This window comes from Vespa crabro, chromosome 1 (assembly GCF_910589235.1).
Source record: "Vespa crabro chromosome 1, iyVesCrab1.2, whole genome shotgun sequence".
NCBI lineage: Eukaryota > Metazoa > Arthropoda > Insecta > Hymenoptera > Vespidae > Vespa > Vespa crabro.
The window spans coordinates 9,149,497-9,176,005 of record NC_060955.1 but is presented as its reverse complement, the minus strand read 5'-3'; the positions used below and the strand labels follow the sequence as shown (position 1 = coordinate 9,176,005).

At 29.4% G+C, this 26,509-nt stretch overlaps 1 protein-coding gene and 1 long non-coding RNA gene across 3 annotated transcripts in view; both read right to left on the bottom strand.

Annotated features, from left to right (window-relative positions):
- Positions 1 to 26,509, bottom strand: part of LOC124422309 (phosphatase and actin regulator 4) — a 123,273-nt gene that overhangs the window by 60,056 nt on the left and 36,708 nt on the right. The gene's annotated exons all lie outside the window — the stretch shown is intronic.
- Positions 13,464 to 26,503, bottom strand: LOC124422337. 2 transcript variants are annotated; one of them, XR_006941848.1, is made up of 4 exons: positions 23,095 to 26,503; positions 22,098 to 22,689; positions 20,516 to 21,853; positions 13,464 to 15,253 (listed from the first exon to the last, which is right to left on the bottom strand). It is a non-coding gene; the product is annotated as an uncharacterized LOC124422337 (long non-coding RNA). The 2 variants fall into 2 exon arrangements; XR_006941847.1 differs by lacking the exon at positions 13,464 to 15,253 and having other exon boundaries at positions 20,390 to 21,853.

Here is a 26,509-nt window from a genome sequence, read left to right as displayed (position 1 = left end):
TTTTTAAATCAAGATGAGTTAGAGGAAAAGAAAACAAGCTGAATTCAGGTAAAATATAAGAGAAAAATGGATTTGGTAGTTAAAAACCCAAGCAGAGATCTTTGAATAACGGAGACATAGCCAGAAGATTTTTTGTTGACCATACACTTATTGTTAGTGGTGAAATGATCGGAATTAAAGAGAAAATTATTACAAATTTTTCTTTAATTTTAAGAATAATTGTTAGTAATATAATGATTAATTTAAAAAAATGTAACAACTTAATAATAGAAATCAAGAATTATATCTGGAATTATATAGGTGGTATTAGATGTTTAGTAGTGTAAAGTTCATGTAGTAGATGTAATGTACTATTTTGATCAGCTGATTATAGGGAAGGTATCAGAAGAGATTTTAGAGGCTATGCATAAAGTGTTTTGACACAGCAGAATAAGCCACATTTGAAAATCTTTAAGATTGAATACCTGCTCATGAACAATATGCTACTGATGTCAAAATCTGTTATTTTTTCGAAAAAAAAGATTCCCGAAAAAAGATTTTGAAAAAAAGAAAGTAAGATCTATTTACTATCGATTATTCCTGTTCGAATAACGACGTTAATAAATTTTGGAATAATTTAAAATTAAAAAATTCCAATACTGATGAAGATTCAGATTGAATTATTCCATTTAATTTTTATACTAATTACTAAATTATATTTCATACTTATGCAAAAATATTTTTTATAAGATGCAAAAAGATTATTTGCTTATTGTTTCGCTTTTTTGTTTGTAAATATTTTTGTATATATTTAAAAAATTTATTTTATTATTTTTTTACGTAAATATGTATGTTGAAGTCTAATTTAACAATATATTACATAACAGAAAAAACAATTACTACAAAGGTGAAATTCTGATTTTTGTTCATCATGCCTAAACACTCGATGCATCGCGGCAGTACCAAAATAGAGAGGACAGTTTTCTTCAATTTTATGGGAAAAATGTAGATAATACCACCGGTTATCTATCTATGGTATAATTCATACTCCATATTATACAAACACATTATTTACAAATTAAGCAGTTGTCTATTTTGACGAGTTGATTTTGTTGTGATCAGTAATTTTGTTCGACATAACTGACTTTAACAGATTATGTAATCTAACGATTGTTTTTCAAATTGTGATGTAAAAAATTAACTACTCTAATGGTTAATATGCAAATTATCTCGTAAACGACATATAGTAGTAATTTTTTACTAAATATAATTTTGATTGCAAATAATTACTATTACATAAATATGCAAAAAAATTATATATATATACATCTAAAATTATATTGACCTTATAACTTAAAAATGTAACGAGTAAAAAAAAACAATTTTTCATTTGTAACTGCCTAAAAGTCGTGCGAATTTTTCTTATTAAACTTTCTTGTAGCTTCAACCAGTTGCAAGATATTTTCTCGAATATCTATGGACAAACACCTTCTGTGTATGTATGTGTAGTACTAGTGTGTGTATGTGTGCGTGTGTGTGTGTGTGTGTAGAGAGAGAGAGAGAGAGAGAGAGAGAGAGAGAGAGAGAGAGAGAGAGATAAATTAATAGAACGATCGCTTGTTAACATCGCGTCGTTTCGCGTTACGAAAAGAACTTAATGAAAAATGTCTCACGATCATCAGCCAACAAGGCAAAAACTCTACTTAAGAAGTCGAAAAGAGAGTACTGGAGATGAGAGGAAAAAAGAGGTGGATAAGGGGAGAGGTTGGACCATAGCGCCGCTTCGTCGAGATGCTCGTTATGCACTTGCGTATTAACAGGATGGCACCGGCTCGTTTCTGCTTGTCAAAAGCCAACTAATCTACTGGCACTCCTGACGTGACGAAGCAGAAGGAACAGAATGAGAACAACTTCATAGATTCAGTAGTAAGAAATTCGAAAATGAGCATCAACCCTTGTACTTTCACATGCTTGAACTTTAAAACATACAAATAATTTTTAAAAAATCAACTAGTTCATATGATCGAGGATATCCAATTAATTTGCTAAATGAAAATTAAGGAAATTGGAAGAATATAAATTAATAAAATTATTCAAATGTTAAAAATAAATGAGTTCAAAGAAAATATAACTATATGATAAATATAACTATATTATTATTATCAATTGTTTCTTTTTTTCTTAAACAACTTATATTTACTTATATATTTCTTCCGAAATTTACTTCATCTCAATACTAATTAAAATAATATGATCAAAAATATCAAATTATATTGTTGAAGGAAAATCGAAATAATTAAAAATGGTAAATTAATAAAATTATTAAAATTCCAAAAATAAGTTATAGATACATAATTCAATTGTGATATATAAAAACAATGTTCCTTTTTTTTTAACTTAAATATATCTCTTGCGATATTTTGCTTAAAATAATGAAAATATGCAAAATATGTTTAAAAAAAAAGATGAAGAAGATTTTAATGCGACTGATCGTATTAACTTTTCTCACCATTTTCATCTTTCGAGTTCACATATACACTGACTCCTATACGTTCATATACAATTATATATTATATATATTTATATACCAGTGAAAAAATATCTCGGTTCAATCCTTTTCGAGCTTTTTCCATCTCCTAATCTGTACATTTAACCGATTAACATCGATGACCACTTAATATTTCTTATTTACATTTGCTTTAAGTACCGTATATTTTGCCTATAGCGGTAATAACGATGACTTTCGAAGTATTTAAATAAATTACCCCTTCTTCTCTCTGCTAAATATTTCCCGAAATATACTAGTAAAAGAGTATATTTATAAGTATATTTATTTTAAGAGTATATTTTTTTAACAATTATCGAACACAGTGAATTTTCCATCTTTATCGCTATCATTGCTATAAAATCATTATTAATATGACAAGAACATTCGTAGAAATGTCAAAGATCATGAAGGTGGATAATTATATCAACCCGAACTTTGACACTAATTATTCTCGATGATGTCATAGCCAAAATTCGTTATTATGTAAAACATTTACAATAAATTGGATGCTATTTTGAAAGTAATCAATCAATTCATTTATAAAGATGAATTTTTTCCCCTGGAAAATTTCGATAAAATCATTTCAGCTAATTTATTCATTTTTAGTATTAAAATGTCTATAACAATATAATGAATAACATTTGGAAAAATTGCTTCCAGGTGATCATTAGATTAAATTATGTATCTATAAAATTATTACACCTGGTTCAACTAACTTGTTGCTAGTTAAATAAAACTTGTACACACAAAGACATTTGGGTCATTTCTAATTAGTATTAATCATCGATTTTAGAAAAAAAATATTTTCTTTTAGATGAACTTTTTTTTTTAAAAGAGTTTCTCCACCCTATATTTCATGCGATTTTCATATTGTTCGAACCAAAAATATTCAACCAGCTATAAATATTCTTGGATTTTAAACATTATATCATATTTCGGATATTAATGCACGCACGCGCACGATATATATTTATATATAATATAAATTGAATTATTAAAGAGATTATTTTTAAAAATTATTAGAAAAATTAATATTAATCTTGAAATTGATTGAATAATAAAGAAATTAAGTGTTTATTTAAAATATTATATATGTGTGTGTGCGTACAGATTATCATTAAATTTTTGATCATATTCTAGGAAAAAGAAGATGAGGAAAACTAATCCTCTCAATGTGAAAAAATGTTAACCGATTTAAATAAGGAATAACGGGAAAAGTAGCTTGCACTCTTCGAGAAAAACGTGTGAGACTAAAGAGAAACAAAATCTTACTTCGCTCTCGAGCTTTCTATAAAAAAAAAGGAAGATAAAATTGTGTGTGTATGTGTGTGTAAATTGTATATGTATATATATATATATATATATATTTACACACACACACACAATTTACACAAGTTTTATATATATATATATATATATATATACATATCTATATTTATTTATTTATTAATATTCATTATATATTTATTCTTTTAGGAAAAAAAATACATATATATTTCTTTATCTGTCTTTGTTAGTCTTTTCAATTTTATTTTAAGTTAAGAAATCGTCGAGTTAACGCAAGAGGTCTTCGAGCAAACGATGTTTCATTTACGTGTATATGTGTATATACATGTACGTCTATTATATAATATATAGAAATATATATATATTATATAATACATAGAAATTTTTGTATTAAGGGACAAGAAAGTTTTCCTTGGTGAACGCTATTAAGCGGTCATGAAAAGAAGAAGTAAAAGAGCTTGGAGTTTGTTGTAACATAAAATTCTCGAATTGGCCGACGTATCTTTGATGAAGAAGATTATAAAAAGGAACCAAAGCTGACTGTGTTCCCATGCTGAAGATGAAATTCGCAAGACATAACAAAGCGGAAGTTAAATAAAAAAAAAAAAAAACAAAAAAAGAGAAAAGGGAAATATTCGAAGTAGATAAATATTACGTACTTTAGTGTCGAATAAAAAATGAAAAACAAAAGAATCTGATTTCGAAGATACCTCAATTTCAATTCTCACGGTGAAAATTGAAATGAAAGAATTTCTATCGAAAGACGAATTTTTCTATTGAAAGCAAGAGCGTTCTCTTGTAAAACTGATAGAAAAAAAAAGAAAGGAAACGGAGAAGAAAACGAAAAGAGAAGAGTGAAATAAAAAAAGTAAAAGGAAAAAGAGAAAGAGGAAAGGGCAGGAGAGATACTACAGTCGGAGTTGCAATCAAAGCGCGTGGGAGTTGCATCTCTGCAACTCGTCTCGGGAATTTGCAGTTGCGAACTGATCGCAAGATCGTTCATAGACAGAAATTAATTAAATAGGCAATAAAAATGTTAATGACAAAGACGTTTTCTTATATATATTATTATCATCATCTTACTCAACGTACTTCACACTTCACACTTCATCTTTTTTTTTAACAAAAGATAACTTAGAATTTATTATTAAATATTTGAAATTTACAGGATAAAACGATCAATCGATTCAACTCGAGGGAAAGTTTCAACAAAAAATTAGCAATTGAAATGATTCCACTCAGAGAGCTGGGAAGTATCCTCGAAGGAAATCGACATACTTGGTAAATGTGAGCAAAGAAAGGATTCCAAAGAAGTAACAAGAAAAAAGAATGTAAAAGAGAGAAAAGAGAAAGAGAGAAAGAGAGTGAAGGACAAAAGAAATGACAAGAATTGGCAGAAATTGTGGTAACGTTTCGAGAACTTTACTTACACTTTTATTAATATCCATCTCGTCTCATCGTAAGGTTAATTGGATCCTCCAAAGACCGACATCGATAACTCTCTCCGCCCCCTCCCTGCCTTTTCTCTCAAAGCTTTTTCTTGTTAACGACAATTTTGTTAGCAGATATGAAAGTGGTTTGCAACACTGACAAGAATAAACGCCGTTCTTCGTACATTTCTCACAAAATAAAAAAAGAAAAAAAAAAGAAAGAAAAAAAGAGAAAAAAAGATAAAGAAAAATAAAAAAAATAGTTGATTACGGCTGACCAGGTACGAGAGAGGAATCATGAAAGAAAGATCGTAGTTTGATTGCTCTCGGGGTGTTTTATGCTTTATGTCTGTATTTAACCAGCAATGCAACCTATAATACTCTCCGATGATGTCGAGAACACCATTCTTTAAGGTTTTTCGATTCCTTTTTTCATCATTCTTTAAGCTTAGTAAATGTTCGTTTTGAAATTATCGAATTTCAAATCTCCCGCGAAAATGAAGATGCTCTATTTAGTTAACGTACACGTCATTGTACGTCATAACGTGTTACGTATTAATTTAATTAATTATGATGACGTGGAGTGCGCGCATCGGAAATTCGAATAAACGATATTCTTAACCATTATATACATTCCAATGACTCGAACATATCGAATATTAGTCAATAATTATTTCGCAGTGATAGGCAACACCAATGTAAATCGTATAGTAGATATCAATGGTAGGGAAAAAAAGAGAAAGAGAGATAACTTCTACGTAAATATATATATGTATTTATCTTAAAACTATTTCCTACATCGTTCGAAAACTTACATTTAACTTCTCGATCAGCTGTTATTTGATCAATTGATATACTAAACAATTTCAATATTCTCTCTCCTCTTACTTTTTCTATCCAATAATTAACATTAGCTTAACGTTATCTTTTAAAGATAAAAAGACTTCATTGATCAGCAATTTCTCTTTGTACGATCTGTATTAAAAAATGAAATTAAATAAAAAATAAAATAAATAAATAAAATAAAATAAAAATAATATATTTGAAAAAACAAATAAAATAAAAAAATATATATATATTTATATATTTGCCACATTTAAGAAAGATAATCCACTTAAGAAACATCATCAATCATCGATAAAAGTTCAAATTCAAGATGACAAAATTTTACACGAGAAAGTTAAAAATCATTTCTCCCAAAACGCATAACGATGAAAATTCCATCGATGTTGCAAAGAGTCCTTGGTAACCGACTCGTTACCAATTCTCACCTTCTCCGTTCTCTTCACGAGTCTCGTCTCATATTTCTTTTCCCTTCAAATCAATCCTGGAGAGTATCTCCGTATATATGTATTTATATATCTTTAGTGAAAAAAATAAAAAAAAATAAGAAGAAAAACAGAAGAAAACAACAGAGCCCCAGGGTGTCCGTGCGTTGCCAACTGAGCTGTAACTTTTTCTTTTTTTCTCACTCACGATATATATACAATAGTTTTTCTCCCCTTCGTTCCTTTCTTTTTCCTCAACATTACTACGAGCACTCGAGCAGGAACGATCGAAGAAAGGGCAGCGTCGAATAATACTGATGAATATGGTGACGAAGAGGGTGATGTTATTTAAAGATGCCACTGCAGCAGCACTGGTAGTAGTATCAGAGAACGAAAAAAAACGCGCGTATTTTGAATAAGATCGAGAACGATAAATGAATCGAGGTCACAAATATACCCATTTTGCCCATCGTTTGGATATTAGAGCCCGTCGCCTTCAACCACTAGGATATGCACTGAAGTCCTATAAGCTTCCATCGTATCTAGGCCGAGTACTCGCCGCAGGTCACGGACAAATTATGAAAGCGACCGAAACCTTTTTCCTTCAGATTGTCTGTCAAAGCTCCATCCATTCCGCCCTCTCTCTCTTTCTTTCTTTCTTTCTTTGCATTCGCACCCGATTAATCCTTTTAATACTAGATAAAAATAAAAACTCTATAAGAGAAACTACATCTTAACACTTTTTTTATTCTCTTTCTCGTTTCTCTACTTTTTGACTATTTTAGCATTACGAAAATACAAGAACAGTGATTTTTTTCTATTGAAATCTACGAGCTACATCGAGAAATAATTAAAATGAGAGTGTTGCGTTTTCGAGATTAAAATAAAAGTGGAGAGAGACAGAATTTTAAGAATTGAAATGTGGAGAGAAAATATGAGTATTGTTAAAATCATTCTATGGGACCTACCTTTTTCATTCTTGAGAATTATTCAATTTTTACCGAAACTGAAAAATATTTTCCTTTCTTATCCCTTATTTTTCAAACTAAATTTTTAAATTATTCGATAAAATCGCAACGCACAATATTGCCACCTGACGGCATATTTTATAAGCTCAACTGTACAGAAAGTAGCAGTAACCAGCAGAAATTATTCAGCAAAGTCGATATAAGCGGTATTGACTTTGTCGGATATCCATTTATCATCTAACTTTGCTTCACATTCTTCTCCATCAGAGAGCGCTCAATAGACTTTCTCTTACGATAACACCATTGATTTTTAATCTCGTCAGATAAAACAAATGTAAACTAAAAATAAAATTTCTTTTCCTTAATATGTATATCGCGTCTCATTGTGCTTTTTTATCGTCGTACATTTCAGACTATACGCGTCAGTAACGCCGTCCATCGGTATAAATAGGAACATTCAGCGATTAAACTTTTTACCGAGAAATGCCGATCTCGCCGATAAAACAAGCTTTTCTCGAACATGATTATCAACAGTGAACATGATTAGGAATAGGTTGAATCATTTTTATGTATACTAAAATGATTTTACGTGTATAAAATCATTTGCTAATTCAGAATATAATAAAAAATATCAATATTATTTATAGACATAACGAAGTAAAAAGAATAAAGCGTTAAAAAGAAAATAATGCGCTTCTTTTCCAAACAAAAAAATGAAAAATAAAAAAGCATAAAGATAAAGAAAATACCGACACCACTTGATCAGAATAAACGAATGTTAAAGCGTATAATTGAAAAAATCGCTCGACTAAACGCAGCATCATTGTTCATTCAAAGCAACTTGCAAGCGCAGATTTTTCAATTGACGAAAGAAACAGACCATCTAACATGGTCGAAGTTAAAAACGAGTAGGACTAATTCGAGTTCTTAAAATATCACGATACAACGACACGCTGACGTGACCTAACCTCAATATGACCTAAAATGGAAGAGACACAAATTTCTTTAAATTCTCACTTACGCTTTAAGGAAAGAAAATGGATGCCATGCGATATTCCAAAAGACTTGTATGACACGTACCTGAAACAGAAAGAAAAATAATTCGTTAGTAATTTCAAAAAATAACTCAAAGAACTTATGATTAAATAAGTCATAATAATCATTGTATTAATTAATACAATTTATTTTTCTTCTTTTTGTTTTCAATGAATGTACGATAATCGGATTTGTCAAAACGAATTAGAAACGGAGATTGAAAGTCTCGAATCAAATAATTATGGGTTCATAGTTTAAAATATAAATTGTTCATTTGTATATATACATCGTTAATTTAACAATTGTTTGTGTTTTTAGTCTATTTATAGTTCAGAAATCGAAAAGATAAAATCTTCATCTCGGATCTATACGTTTTTGTCACAATGTACCTCGATTGATTTTGTAGTAGTCTCGATATATATATATATATATATATATATATATATATATATGCATATTTATGTTTTATATATGTATAACACACATATATGCAATAAATAACTACTATGTCTGTAGATATATCTACATACAAAAGAGTCCGATTTTATCGGATTAACGTTTACAAACCAACTAACGTGTACATACAACGTACTGACTCATTTCTAACCTTTGAGTCATGATATTATCTGATTTTAGTCTATCCGTTACAAGCACGTATATTAGATGTGTTCAACCCTTCACGCGTACAATGAAATTTGGTTGGTACGCGTTAAAATACCTGTTATATATCTTTACACGATTTATACGATCTACGTGATTTACCTACATCCTTCCTTTTTTCGATCGAATTACCTATTTCTCTTATCAATAATGTAATTTTAATTTTTTATTGTAATCAAAAATATAATGATAATTATACAATTTGTTTAGAACTTTTACAATAACTAATTTTTGTTATTTGAATAAAAATCTTTGAAAAGTTGATTTCACCGAACGAATTTTGCATCAAAATATATTTATAAGGTCTTTTGTAATATTTATCAACCTAAAAATGTGAAATATTCTGTTGATATATATTCTAGTAGAGACATTCTGAACATATAATGTCATTAAATTAATGCTATAAAAGAAATATAAGATAACAATGTATTTATCGTTAATGAACGAACCTACCAGTACTCAATATGTACATATGTACGCATGTATATACGTCAAAAGCGATTTAGATATAGGTCTTCGATTAGATTTCCGCGAAATAAGCTCGAAGGTTTACAAAGTCGATATAATGAAAAAACAGGGAAAAAGATAACAAGTTCGCCATACAACACATCCAGTTTAATCTCTCCACTTAAACTCTCTCCCTCTCTCCTCTCTCCGTCTCTCTCTCTCTCTCTCTCTCTCTCTCTCTCTCTCTCTCTCTCTCTCTCTCTCTCTCTCTCTCTTTCTCTCTCATTATTTTTCTCTTCCATAACAAAATTCATACATTAAAAGAGAATCCTTGTCTTGTCCATTTCGAACTCATTAAAGATGGCTACTTAAAACCGAGAGAACTAAAGAAGTATTCTTTCATCTTAGAATCAAACGCTATAGAATCATTGTTTATCGTATTTACTCATCTTTGTCCCTTTGAAAACGACCATTTCAGATGTAGATTCAAGAAATTATGTCTCTAATTATACACAGAAACCCTATGATCTTCTATTTATCATAAAAATCAATATTGATTAGAAAGTTAAATAGAACTCTCGATGTACATATCTATAAATTGGTCATATTTTTATCTAATTATCTTATCAACCCAATTGTTATTTTAATTTTCACAATCGAACTTAACAATAAGTTAACTTTTCTGTTTTGTTGCTAACCAAATATTTCTATTTACGGTTCTCTATAATCTCTATAATGTTTGGAAGAATTTTCACAAAGACAAATCATTAACACAAAATTCTTCTTCATCAAAAATTCTCTTCTTCGCTAATAAAATATAAAAATAATAATCTATAAAAAAGATAGTATAAAAATTTATTTATTAAACGGCGATGAAAGTACAACATATAAATTCTATAATAAAAATTTAATTAATTTTAATTACTAATCTTTAAAATAAAATGTAATTTCAATTGTATGTATATTTAAACACGAATTTGTCGTCAATCAACAATATAGTAAAAAAACTTTCTAAACACACATACGATAGCGGACTGCGAAAGAATTTATTGATGCTAGTTGTGATTACAAAACAATAACACATTTACCGACTTTTTTCACCCCCTCTTCGTATATACACATATACATATACGTATATACATATATACATACATACATATATATATATATATATATATATATATATATATATATATATATATATTGATACATATATATACAACGACTTAGCCGTATAAGCAGATGCATTTTTAAACTAATAACAATCATCATTATTAATATATTTATCACATATATACATACATAATATATATGCATACATATATGTATCTATAAGTATACCAATTCGATGTGTCATTAATTTTCACGAAGTATGCTTATGGAAAAACCACGCTTCTTTATCCACTTGTGTTCACTTACAATTATACGACAATCGAATTTTCAAATGTATCGTCCACGATTGTTATGTGTCGTTAAAGTAATAAAAAACTTCAATCGCTCAAAGAATTTAATATTACAATCAAAATTATTTCGTTAAAATAATTCTTATTATTTTTCAATATATATGGATATAAATAAAATATACACAAATGTTTAAAACACACATGTAGGTATATCTGTATTGAAAAAGAATGAAAATTTGTTATATTTTATATTTTATATTTTATAAATTGACAAGTAAAATTTACTCGACACGTAATTTATTCGATAAGTAAATTATCTAAGTATTAATCAATAAGTAAAACTATCCTGAAATATTTTCTTCTTAGGGACTTATTTTGTATATATTTATATATATATATATATATATATATATATATATATAATGTTTATAAAAAATATATTTTGGACATATATATATATATATATATATATATATATATATATATATTGTATTTATATAAACATCCATATATACAAAAAATATATCAGGAGCGTTTTACTTACAGAGTTAAAATCACGGCTTCGGCTTTCCACTTCTGAAAGATACAACGAAGATAATATTGGATCTCCGAGCGCTATTTCCGGCCTGTTGGCGATGCATGAAATTTACACATCCACCCACTCACACTCGCAGCGTACGCGTGCGCATACACACACAGACGGAGAAAGAGAGGAGAGAGAAAGAGAAAGATAGAAAGAGAAAAGCAGACAGACAGATAGACGACAAACAGACAAAAAAGAAAAGAGATAGAAGGAGGAAGAGGAAAAATAGAAAAGCTGTTATCAGTGGTGAGAGCGTTTGTAAGCTTAAGAACGCTAATTATCATAGCACATTAAAATTCATGTACGTGCGAATAGATGGTCGATACACGTGAAAGCTTTCGCATACACATTTGATGGCTCTTGAATTTCGAACCATGGGTGCTTTGACGACTTTGACGCAAATAGGAGAAACCATACATTAAAAAAGAATAAAATGTAAAAAGAAAGGAACGCACATGAAAAAAAAGAAAAAGGAAACGAATCTGAAACCGATCTTTTTTATGATTCGTTAAAAGACCAGTTCGTGTTGTTATAAAAATGAATCGAATGAAATTTCGTGGGAACTAAACGGAAAGGTCATCTTACACACACGCACGCGTGAGATACAGACTCTACACACTCATTTGGCATTATATTACACATGAATGAATACACACGCATTTGTATACATTAAATCATTTTATACGCTCATTCATTTACGCGGCATACACACAATTCATAGACGCAAAGACACATTTTATATATTCATTCATTTATACAAACATAAACATATACTTATACATGCAACACACATTTTATACGCTAAATTATTTACACGAATACGAACACGCATTTATACACATAAAACACGTTTTATGTGCTTATTAATTCATACACACACGTACAAATTTGAATATATACACACATTCACTCATTTATACATACATATAAAATACACACAGTCAGAAAAGATATTTCATTCGAGGTGCTTTAAACGAGGGAAATAGTAAAGGTGCATTTACGCGAAGCAGAAGGTGTCGGGTTGTACGAACCTTGAAAGAGTCGCATGAGGGTGGTACCTTTGAAACACGTGCAGCCCATAATATATCCCATCATCGATGCGTTCTCTTCGACGATTTAGACACTTTTCGATTTTGTTCTCTACTTTCTTCTTCCTATCCTTCTCTTTCTCCACTTTCTCTTTTTCTTCCTTTCCCACCTCTTGCTCAAATAAAACCACTCTTTCGTTCCAATCTAACGAAATCGACGAACGAAGCAAAATAATATGAGCTAATCGAAGTCGAGTCTTTTGAAATCTCTGGCACATCGCTTGTTGATACTTTTCTCCTTTCTCTCTCTCTCTCTCTCCCCTCTCCCCCCTCTCTCTTTCTCTCTCTCTCTCTCTCTCTCTCTCTCTCTCTCTCTCTCTTCACGAGTTCTTTCTTCCTCCACGTTCACGCACCGATTTTGTTCACGAACAAAATTTATTTGTTCCCTTTTGGTAGTTGATTAACGGTGCACGAGTTCTTGTCTCGAATATCGTTGTCACCATACTCCAATATCATCGGCTAAAAGAGATTACAGCTCTCCTTCTTTCTCCTCTTCCTCCTTTCTCTTTCTCTTTTTCAACGTCACCGGAAACCAACGAATAACGCTATCGAAAATCACCGTTGGAACGGGACATTACCACCTCTGCAACCATCAACGTATTGATCCATATTCTGACACTCTCTCTCTCTCTCTCTTTCTTTCTCTTTCTCTTTTTCCATGATTATACTTCCATTGTCTGTCTCCCTTTCCTCTTTAGATGCTTCGCGATCGTTTCATTTTCGTTTCCAATCGATTAACATGTACTGGTAGAAGCTCTGTGTGGGAATGATGAAAACGTCGAATATACGTATTTATCTAACAATACTAATGATAACAATGTTTATTAAAAGAATAATGATAAATATTCAAAACAAAATAAATCGAATTCACTCTCACTGATTTGTTGAGTTCTATTTCTACCTACAATTTATTTTTACTCTTCTTAAACAAAAAGAAATAAACAAAAATAGGAAGACCGAGGAAACGATCCTAAATAGAGAAATTGAAATAAAGATCATTATGAAATTGCGAAAAACACGTAAGAGAAGCAATTTCAACAATTTTGATCTCAATTACTGCCAGATTAAGGTCGATTCAAACATTTTAGTTCAGTCTCCTTCATTTCACTTCAATCTCCAGTCACTTCAAGTCATAATTCGGTTTCAGTTATTTATATTCCAACATATGAGCTCAATATAGTATCAGTCTGATCGTACACATCATACTCTATGAACATCGAGAGCGTAAAAAAAATGGAGGGACGAAACGATACAAAATTTTCTTTGTCGATAGACAAAAGATTGTAAGTTAACAAAGTTCAATTTATACATTTCAATTCAGTTTCCGTTTCGATTGTTCAGCTGCAATTTTTATATTGTTATATGTAATTTAAATATACAGATTCACACATTTCCATTTAATCTTTTCAATTACCGATTTCGTCATATTTTCTCTGTGTCCAAGATCGTCCAAACTGTCGTCAACGAAGATTTTTTGAAATGACACATAATTCTGATAACTTGGAGTCTATTGTCTATGGTACGGCAAAAAGGAGGCAAGATAAAGAGAACAGATTTTCAATTATTTCCCCTATCTTTAATTATTAACTTGTGACATATTATATTCGTCCCATTTTTTCGGCTTATTAACGGGAAATTGCTTTTTCCTACCATTATCAATTTTCTGCGCGCAAATACTATTTTTTATATTACAAAGCTGTCATTTTAATAAAATTTTACTGTGATTAATTAAATGTATTATTATTGTAAAATTTTAAACATGTCAGAAAATAAAGAACATTTTCTTCATATCTGCTTTTTTATTACCAAAAAATGCAAAAACGCATTACAAACTCGTAAAACAATTTATACTGTATATTCAGCCGAAGCTGTAGATGATTCAATATGCAAGAAGTAATTCCAAAGATTAAAATGAAACTGTTATGTCCAAAAATCCTACTCTGTGAACTTAGAGAACATTAAAGGCGAGAATGAACGGAGCAGTAAAAAATCTCGTTTATCCGTAGACAAAAACGTTATGAAAATTTCGTCAAAAAACAATGATCTCGGATGATCTGAGACACAAAAAATATGACGGATCGCTGACTGAACTGAGACTGAACTGTATGAATAATAATGTTAAAATCACTGTGACTGAACAATCAGAACAGAGATAAAGCGGAGATTGAACTGAAATGTGAATCGATCTTTATTCTGCTTGCGATTGTCACGTTGCGTTAGGACAAAGTTCTATATCGTTGAATAGTGATACTAGGTCAAGGGGTGGCGAGGATGTATAACAGCAAATATGTAATAAGGAGAGATCAATGAAATACGTTAATAGCGATAGAAAAAAAAAGCAGGATATTGCGGCATATGAATTCACATATCCATTCGAAAACATAACCATTCGATTGAGACTTTGTTTACAGAGCGTTTATTAATCTAGCGTAATTTACACGCAAAAGCTGACGTATGATCTGCTTTATGAATTAGCTCTCGGTTTGCATCCTCGATGCTTTCATGAATTTTACCTTCCTAGTTTTTTTTTATTGTGATCCTTCCGTTTTTTCTGATGCTAAAATGTTGAATAAAATACATGGAATGAAATAAAGAATTAAATATCCACACGATGTAAAAAGAAAAGTCATTTTTTTTCTATATTATTAAAAGTGAATATTTCGATTTCTATCTATTGTAATTATTGCTAATAGTTGATATATATTGTAGTATAAGTTATAATACTATAATAATTATTACTAAATATGTATAAACAGCGTGTCCTATTTGAAATTTCACATGTAACTATTTCTTATAGCCAACTATAGCTCAAAAAATGTTTTGAATAAAACTTACTCCGGGATTAAGAGAAGATACAGTCACAAATCTTCTCTAGGTACACATGATTTCAAGATTTGGAAATGACTTTTAATTTTTTAGATGGAATTATATGCTTTTATTTAAGTAGACCATTTTACAACGAATTTATTGATTACACTTTGATTACACTTTTCAAGGTACTTAAAGAAGATTTGTGACCACCATAAGATTCTCCCTCCCCCCGAAATAAGCTATTTTATGTGAAACATTTTTTGAAAGGAGCTAGAGTTTGAGTAATAATTGCATTGAATAAGAATTTCAAATATGACACCCTGTATATATAGCATTACTATATATTATTATATAATATACATTATATATTATAATGTATAATAACTATATTATAATATAATATATAATAGCGGTATTTATAAGTGCATAATATATATTATAAAATATCTGTATATTACTGGTATTATTAGTATTATATAGTTATAATAATAATAACTATTACTCAAGAAATAATAATAATAATAATATAGGATCAGTATATATTATATTACTAGATACAGTTAGAAATAGTGACCTAGAGAAAGCTATATGTAATGTTATACATAGGAATATTAATAATTATAACCATAGAATTATTAGATGATAATAAATCCACAGTGAATATTTTCGATGGAAATAATCAAAAGCAACAGTCAAAAGAAATAGTTAATGATTAAAAATAATAATAAAAAAGATTCTTACAATAAACATTATAAGATCATTTAGCGATATACGACTTTTATCACGAAGTAAGCAAAGACGAAGAAATATCTTTCTGAACAAATTTCCTGAACTGAATTTTCCAAGAGAGCAAACGACTTCCCTTCAATTTTGTATGCCAAATACATACTCGAGGACAAATCGAAACGATAGACTATGGGAAACGAAGGAAATGTCCATCTATCTCCGTTTTCCTTTGGAATATGTGAGACTCAGCACAAAGTCGAGTAACATTTTTATGATATACATATGTGTATATATATGTATATACATGGTGTGTGTGTGTGTGTGTGTGTGTGTGTGTGTAATAGAATATTAAAAGAAACGATATTTTCAATTATGTACTTAAAATTTATTAATTTATAATCTACTCGCTGTCCGAAGCTTCAGAAAATTTATCTGCTTTTGAGTCGTTAAGGGTATCACATGCAGATTCTTTTAAAAGATCCAATATGTTTGGTATATACATCACATCGTCAATATAAAATATCACCGTAGATATAATTAAAGATATAATTAAAAAAAGCAAACCATCAAGTGGCGAACGTATTGGTTATGCTTTCGTGCTTTGTGTTCCGTACGAAGCAATCAAATGCCACTTAATAAAAATTGAAATATTTTAACCTATGGCATCTCTCAGAAGCTAAAATATAGTACATTTTATAGGAAATAAATTACCTAATACAATAATAAAAGAAAAACATCAACGATTAACAACAGCATTTTGTAGGTTTACATAATTTGTAAATTTTTTCTATGAAGTTAAAACATTAATTTATATTTATATTATAAAATAATGAAACATTATTTTACTATATCTGAAAGTAAATATTTTAAGTTAAAATATACAATATGAACCACAAAAATATATTACTAATAGATTTCGCAACATAGAGTAACTTCTTTATCGCAAATAAATTAGAGTTACATAATCTTGCAAAAAAGATCTCCGTCAATTTTGAACAAGTACAAAAGTTATTAAGCTTCATAAAATTAATTTATAGATGTATTTTCGGTTGTTATAGAGCTTCTTTAATAACTTGTAATAAAAATTAAAAGATTTTACTAAGGTCTCCAAAATGATTTTTATCTAGCTAGATTGGCGATCCGTCACACTGTGCGTCGTTATATCTCGAAATAGAAATCAAAAAATTTTCAAGAATGTCTAATGTAATATTAAAAATCGTAATTGAATAATCTACCTAAGAGTGACTCAAAATATATTTCAACAAGCAGCAAAGATTCCGTCCACTTATCAATCTCGATTAATTACTAGCATCGATATAATTTTTATTTATTTGCAGATTTATTCATCCAGAAAAGATATTAAAAACGATCGGCTCAAACTAGGAGACAAAATGAACGAAACAAAAAAGGGGAAATGAAAGAGTCTATAATTTTTTGTTCTCTTCTGTTTCCGTTTGTCTGTATACCTGCCTATCTCTTTCCCTGCCCTCCCACCTCTCTCTTTTCATACATTTTGAATAAGATCCAGTTTCTGAGCTGGACAGAAAGAAACAAATTTTGGGAGATTGCAATCTCAAGAACTAAAAACAAAGCAGTAAGAATTCAGATATAATACATCGACGCAACATTTGTTTCAAAATTTTTAAAAGTGCAGATATTATAGATTTTCTTAAAAGATGGTATTAAAGAAGAAAAATTGTCTTGTTAGATTTCTCTGATATTTTTACACGATTCACAAAAGCATCCAAATCGATGTAACATTTACGCGTAGAACGTCGATCAGCTCGACTCTCAAAACTCGTATCGATTCATTGCTATTCTATGAAAAACATGTAGGTTATATGTAAGACTTCATCGAAAGATCGCAATACTGTAAAACTGTTGACGTACTCTTTAATTGGGTTTCTTCACTTATTATTAAGCAAATTATATTCTCTGACGTTGAACTAGACTAATACAATTAATCTTCTGGTATTTTATAGGCTTTCGAATAATTATGTTTTTCATATATATAAGCTGTCAAATTACTTTGATTAGTTATTTTATTAACTTGAAATATAAATATTTTATTCATAAATAATCAATTATATAATCATATTTTAAATATAAAATTAAATTATTTTGAATAAATATTTAAGCTTAATTGCAAATATAAATATTTTCTTTCATTTTATTTTATTACTTATTTTCTATAAAAAACAAATTTTGTTTAATATAAATATTTAATCTTTACATTTAATCAATTTAAAAACAAATTTAATTTATCATTTTATTCATATTTTAGATAATTTAATTATACTTTATTATTCTGTTTAACTATTTTATATATACGAAAGTTTATTAGTGAAACCCGTATCACTATGAGATGATCAAAAATTTACGACGTTCGAACTTTAACCTAAGATGGAAAAAGATCGTCGGAGATCTTCACATTTGATTAATGACCGAACATATAGTGTTCCAACAAAGAAAATGAGTCTTTGGAATGGTGAATGCATCTATCATCCATTCATTCGATTAAATTTCATTGTCTGTCTTCGATTTTTCATTAATTTATAGATAATCGTAAGATGTGATTGAATTTATTATTAAAAATAATTAAATTATAGTAAATTATAGTAAATAGAAATGAATATGTAACAATACTCGTTTTATGTTTTAATTATTTAAGTATTTAATTATTACTATTAACATTATTAATCCTGTATAATGTAATATAACTTTGAGATCATATATTTATCGTCTATATATATATATATTTATACATCTATATTTATTAAGTTTAATTTTATCGTCATAAAATTAATTGTTATTTTATTATAACTATTTATTTAAGTGTAAGTTATACAATTAATATAATTGTATAACTTACATTGTAGGTATAAGAATAGAAGAAAAAGCCATATTATCTTTGAAAAATAAAGGATTATAAAACCGCTTGAAAAAGAGGATTAAAATAGCTATGATAACTATGAAACAAACGTGGGAAATAGAGCTGAAAAGGTTCAAAAATCATATAGAAAGAAGAATGATGATTTTTGAAATCTTAATAGAAAGTATCATGCTGTACGTAGCGGAAATATGGGGATGGAAGATGTTAGAAAGATTAAAAAAATTAAACACGAAGTACATAAAATGAGTTTTAGGATTAAATTTTAATATACCTGCGTAGTAATAGAAGAAATAAAAATGAACAAGATAAGAATAGGACCGGACAGGAGAGCTGTAAGGTGTAAAGAATAATCAAAACTAAAAAATATAAACGAGACAATTCTAGAATGCTGGAAAGAAATAGATACGAAAAGTAAGGAGAAAAGGTCAAAATAAGGAAAAAGAGTATCACTCGATATATTAAATTAGATTAGATTTTGGGAAGATTTTAAAATAGATTTTGGGAAGAACCAGAGGAAAAGATTTGTAGAATGCGCGAATAAGGAGAGGAAACGATCAAATACTTAATAAAGGAATATATTTAAAAAGATGAGAAGAGAAAAAGAACTAACCATGGATGGTCATGCAGGAATACGAACAAAGAAGGAGATGGATGAAAAAAATTGTAGAAAAAAAAGAAACTAAGGAGAAAACATAAATAAAATTTTCGAGCATGATAAATATTATTTTATATAATTATTTTTTCTTTAAAGTATTATAATTATAGATGTACAAATCATGTAAGTACAACCAACTCTTTTTTAAGGCCAAAAGAGAAGAAAATAAAATTATCTATCTACTACACGTCAATTTGTTGTTAACCAAGTTGTTTTATCAAATTGTTGATAAAAATTGTTGTACTACATGTCAACTTTGTTATTTATGAGATCGCAAATAACGATTATAGCCATCATTCATTCGATTATTAAAAAGCAATATCGATTTCAACAAACGATTTCTTATAAAACCAATTATTTCATATAAAAACAAATTGTTTCTTACAAAATCAATAGTTCTAGTATTAATCTACTGTTATAAATAATGTTCTTTCATCTAACTTTCTATACCAACATTATAAATGAACGTTATAAAAGAAGTGTATCTCTAAGGAAGATTTAGAAGTGTGCGTTGACGTGTTAAGTAATATATATATATATATATATATATATATATATATATATATTTAAAATATTATAAAGGGATATATATAATATATCTCTTTAAAAATTACCATCGATTTGAATAAAAAATCGTTCAGAAACGAAAGTTCGCTGTAAGATTCTCAATTAGTGGCAACGAACGGTTGGTACATAAGTTTTTTTAAGATTGGTACGACTTGGCTCAAACTAACCTCCGACCCGTGCTTCTCTCGTCACTACTCGAGGCTAATTCATACATTGAAAGGTTGGTCTGAAAACTTTGAAAGGACCCAACATCGTTTTCCTCTTTCCTTCTTCTTAATACTGATCTAAAACTGTCTTGAAAGTCTTCTTAATACCACTGATCTAGGACCGTCTCGAAAGTCTTAGTCAGTAGGGATACCATGAAAAGAAAAATAATGTGTTTCATTAAAAAAGAAATGGGAGGCACTATATCTTCAATAATTTAAATCATTCTTTAGTATTTTGTCTTTTTCTTGTTTTTCTTTTTTCGATATTTGATGATATTAGATGGACGAACAACGTAAATTTTTCTTTTTGTTGATTAAATTAACAACAAAATTTTGTTCTTTATCAAAATGACATTATATAATATTAACGCTTTATAGGAACGAGAGATTTTTCAACTATTATTCTCGGTGATTCGGCTATATTTTCTGTATTAATACTGCAAATGACCGCAGTATTCGTTGTTCTTTGCGAGGAATGGTTTTGCTATCACTGCTGTTATCATTATCAGTATTATAATACAATATTAAATATATGATTATAAAATAATAAATAGTATTAATAAAATATTAAATAGACGATACTCCTTTTATTAATTGGATTCGAAGAGAAAATCTCATTCGTTGTTAAAATGCTATTAAATACTATTAACAGAGTATTATATAGATAATCCTTCTCTCTCTCTCTCTCTCTCTTTTTCTCTTTTAATTAACTCCAAAAATAAAATTTTGCTCCCTTTTTTATTACTTTTTATTATTACTTTATTATTACTTTAATTATTAATATTATTAATAGACTATTAAAAAGATGATCAACATAAAATATCCTTCTCTTGTTTATTTTAAATTAAATCCGAAGAAAAATTTTATTCTTTTAGAAGATAAAGATATTATTAAATATTATTAATAAAGTACAAAAAGGTAAGGGTTTAGGTTTGACGTTAAGTCTAGTTGGGCCTAAAACATATTCTATTAGACTAAACGATATCATTCACGGATATCGAGGAGGATGTCGTACTCAAGAGCCAACTTCGAGCCCGCCTCAATACTTTATCGAGGAGACGCGAAGTACTCTTCACGAGGGAAATTGACGATTTCCCAAAAGCCTTCGACAAGGTCGAGGATCAATGACGAACGTCGATGATAGACGACGACACGACTACGACGTAATTTCTCTCTCCTCTCCTCTCTTCTCTCTCTCTCTCTCTCTCTCTCTCTCTCTCTCACCCTCCCTCTTTCTCTTTTTCATAATATCCTGACAACCCTTTGTTTGACCATTCATCGATATTTCTACTTATTTGTCTAAAAAAGAAAAGAAATATAATGAACGTATATAAACATTTCTTTTTTATTCAATTCAGTAAAAATAAAAAAAAAAATAATATTCGATCAGTAAAAACAAAAAGTATTAAAATCATTTCTGTAACTCATCATTTTCAATTATTATCAATCTCAGACAATACGTGAGAAACAAACAATAAAAATTGTAAAGCGAATGATAAAAATATTTAATCTTGAAAGTTCGAAAAATACCGAATGTGCACACCTTTTCGTCGCCTCCGCATAAAGCACCACTGCAGCATCAAACATCACACACTCTGGACTGTGATCGGTCGAGAGGTCAGTGACTCTCTGTGATACAACGAGTGCCTCCTCTTCGTCGTCGTCGTCCTCGTCTTCTTAATCGCGTAACTCTCTTCGTCCGCAGCATTCGCTTCGTCGTCTTCGTTCTTCGAGAATTACTGAGATTCAATGAATTTCACTTGTCCTCTTATTCCATTTTTCGAGATGTAACAACAACAATAACAACAATGTGCTTTTCTCTTGTGACGTTTAATCCTCTTCTTTTCATCGATTCTCACGATTGATTCTCACGATTATCAATTTCGATATTGTTTGAAATTTAACAATGATATTTAACGCGAATCGAAAGGAAACCTTTTCATTGAAAAGATACACTAACCGACCACTGTTTTTCTGTTTTTTTTTCTTTACAATCTCGTTTCATAGTTCCTTTTTATATATTATCGAAACACCGGTAAATTTATTGTTCATGTCAATATTTCATGGATTAATATAAAGATCTGTATTACAAAATAATTGACATAATTCTATTATGTCTCTCATGCTATTCATATCTGAAAGAAAGAAACGTTGTAAAAAAGCTAACAAATATCCTTGTGATATCTGTAATAACATATCGAAGTTTCATATTACTGAGCATATGTTCAACTGATTAAAGAACGAGAAACTTACAAGACCTATTCTCCCCGCTAAAAAGAAAAAAGAATATTTTTCTCTTTTAAAAAGAAAAGAGAATTAAAAGGTCCTAGTGAAAAAAAAAAAAAATAATAAAATAAAAAGAAAATGAAACTATTTCTACATGTAAAAAAACGAACGGATGAGATAAATTTGAAGAAGAATATAGGACGAATTGACAGATGTAAATAGAAGGAGGGGAAATCTCGAAGAATTTCGAAACAAATTCGTTCGGTAAGGTCGTTTACGTGACGATAGTGTATCCGGGCAAAGTATTGAATGACCTCAGCAGGAGCTACGCGCTGGCATAACGGGTCGTCGGGTCACGCGGATACCCGGGTCGATGCATGCCGCTCGGTCAAGGCACTTCGTTGCATAGATCATTCTTCTAGTTTTTTCCTCCTTTCGTCTTTTCCCTCTTCGATCTTTCGTTTTCGAAATACATCATTCACTTATTTTTATATATATTTTTTATTTTTGATCGTTTATTTCACTTCGCTGAATATAGTTAAAAAAAGAATCGAATTGCTTTTGTTTGCGCAGAGAGAGAGAAAGAGAGAGAGAAAGAGAGAGAGAGAGAGAGAGAGAGATAGAGGGAGAGAGAGAGAGAGAGAAGCGAAGGAATCAGTTGGCCTAATTTAGCTGCGCGTTGGGATCGTTGTCCAGGTTGACACCTACGCAAGCACGCACCCGTACCTTCCTCTCGTTTTTTCTACACTTATACACACACGTCAATTTTTTGTCTTTCTTTATTTCATTTTATTTTCTATCTATTTAACTATCTCTGTTTTGAACTTTTCATTCATGCATTCCTTCCTTCTTCTTAAGGATAAAAATAATAAACTTTCTTTGAATAACACTGTTTCAATTATATAAGTATATAAATAAAATATTTAAAAAATGTTTCCTAAAACTTTGTTGTGCTCAATAATGAATCCAAAAAAAAAAAAAAGAAAAATAGAAACGAACTTGCAGATGTTTTTCTTCCGTTATCCCAGTTTTTGATTTGACAATTTAAAAGAAAAAAAAAGAGAGGGAAAGAGAAAGAGTAAGCGATAGAGAAAGAAAGAAGGTTAATCTTAGTGTCCTCCTCTTTTTCACTTCGTTTTTTTTCATTTACTAACACGTACGACGAACATTCCAATTTCCAGTCATTCTTCTTTCTTCGAATGTATAATTAAAGGAAAAATTTCGAATATAAAAAATGATGTATATAAACCGATCGATACGATTATTGTTTAGAAATCCAAGCGAGAGGTTATGCACAACGCGTTGAGGTCGAACAGTGACTGACTCCCTCTTTTCTCTCCGCAAGCGTCACGACACCGACGCCGACGCCACCTTTGTGCTTCCTATCCTCCAACCACCCTTCACCCAACCTCATCCCACTTTAAAAGCAAGTCTTCTACTAACGCACCTGACGGTGACTCTACGTTCCTTGCAGCTGTGACGACGATTGTGAGTTTACATCAATCGAATGGAGTTCACAATTGAGTATCACAAAATTAACTTTCACCATTTATTAATTAATTAGCTTGTTCTAATTACGGAGCTTAGTATTAATGAAATCATAATTGTTATAAAAATCTTCACTAAAAGTTATTTTTGTTTATTTATTTTTATCGTACAATTTAAATAAATTAGTATATATTACATAAATTAAACAAATTAAAGAAATTTGTTCTTTTTCTTTTTTTTTTTAAGTACTTGTTAAAATCGATAAGTACAGTAGAAATAGGTCGATAGTTCTAACGCAAAGAGAGTTAATTATTTCCAAAGCTAAAAATAAATTAATCAAAGATTGATACGATTTCTATAATTAATGATTTGCGTCGCTCTTTTTCTCTTGACAAACTAGAATTATTAATTTATATATTATAGTTAGATTGAATAAATATTCTTCACTTGATTAAATTTTCTTTCCTCGTTTCTAAATCGCTTGAGAAGAGATATAATAAGACGAATTGCCTTCGCTGAAGATCTTTCTTATTTATGAAAGAAAAGATAAGAGAGAGAGAAAGATCAGAGACAAACAAACTACAGACAAAGAAATATACTCACAGAGCATATAAATGTACGCAAAAGAGAAATAAGAAGAGAAACAGAAAGAAAAGCAGAAAAAGACAAAGAGATTTTGTCAAAGAGAATAGGCGAATTCAGAGATCAAAGAATAAAAGAAGAGTCGTTTGGTATTATTAAACTCGCAATTAAAAAAACCGCACAATTAAGATACAACAAAAGCCAGGTCGAAATGTCTATACTTTGATTCCTTGATGCCGCTGCTTTAACGCAACGGTCGGTTTTCGAATGTCCTACATATTTTGTTCGAATTCGCGTAGAATTTGTTCGAATGAAAAGAAATTAGAAAAAGCGATATAATTTATCAGTTTTTTGTTTTTGATCATTAATGTTGATCGAGATTATCGATTCTAAGATTGCATTTTTATCAATTAAAAATTTGTTTTATAAAAATCAATAGCGATTATTTCTATACTTTTTTAGTGTAGTTTTATTAAATTCTGCGAAAGAACACGATTTATTTAAAACAAATAATTCCATATTTTCATATAAGATTCATAACATAACATATATAAATGACACACTTGTCTACATTGTATTTATCCATATTAATTATGGATTGATATATATATCGCCTTATTATCATAGCTATATTTTTTCTCGACAATATCTTTATTTGAAAGTTCCTTGCAACTTTAAAACTATAATAAATAAAACTAAAATGACTTGTTAATAAAAATCAGTAAAATGAGAACATTGGAAGTTTATTCTTAAACATTAAAAAACGATGTTTATAATCGGTAAACATTCTTAATATACTTATTATAGTTGTATAAACTATTTACATTAATCTTTTTAGAGCTGATAATTTTTAAAATTAAAGGAAATTGATCCCACTTTTTAGATGCTTATACGATATTCATTCTAAATCAATAACAATTAGAGAAATACAAAAAAATTATAGTAGATAACATTAGGAACATACAACAAGAAATTACATACATATTTTCCAACAAAAAATTAACATATACTTGGGTATCAGTATCTCTGAAGAGATTGAAAAAATAAAAAGGAATACTAAAAAATGCGTACGATATTAGAACGTAATCCTACACAAAATACGAAGAGAAATAATTTCTCCACGAAAACTTGGAAAAATACTGGAGAATTCACTCGATGCGCGCCAACAGGAACACGAACACATATTACATATCGAGCAAATACACCTTTGAGAAAGAAACTATGTAGGTATATAGACGCTATATTATGCTGGCTATGCACGGATATCGATTTCCGATTTGCCGGTTATGCCATGGAGAGTGCAAACCACTAAACTTATCGCCGATACTTCCTACATATTCAAAACACACAAACACACATACGTACATACATACACATATATACACACACACACACACACACACACACAGAGAGAGAGAGAGAGAGAGAGAGAGAGAGAGAATGTCGCGAGTATGTCGAAAGGGGAATGCTCTGTTCGATCCAGACATGATTAGCAAAAAAGACAAAAAAAAAAGATAGGTTTCTTCTGCAGTTACCGGGAGAGTCCGTTTGGTGGTTCGTCAACACGAACTTTGATATTTTTTATAATTTTTAAAAAATAGAAAGAAGATACAATCAAAGAAAATATGTTTTCTGAAATTTTATTCAAAAAATCTTTAA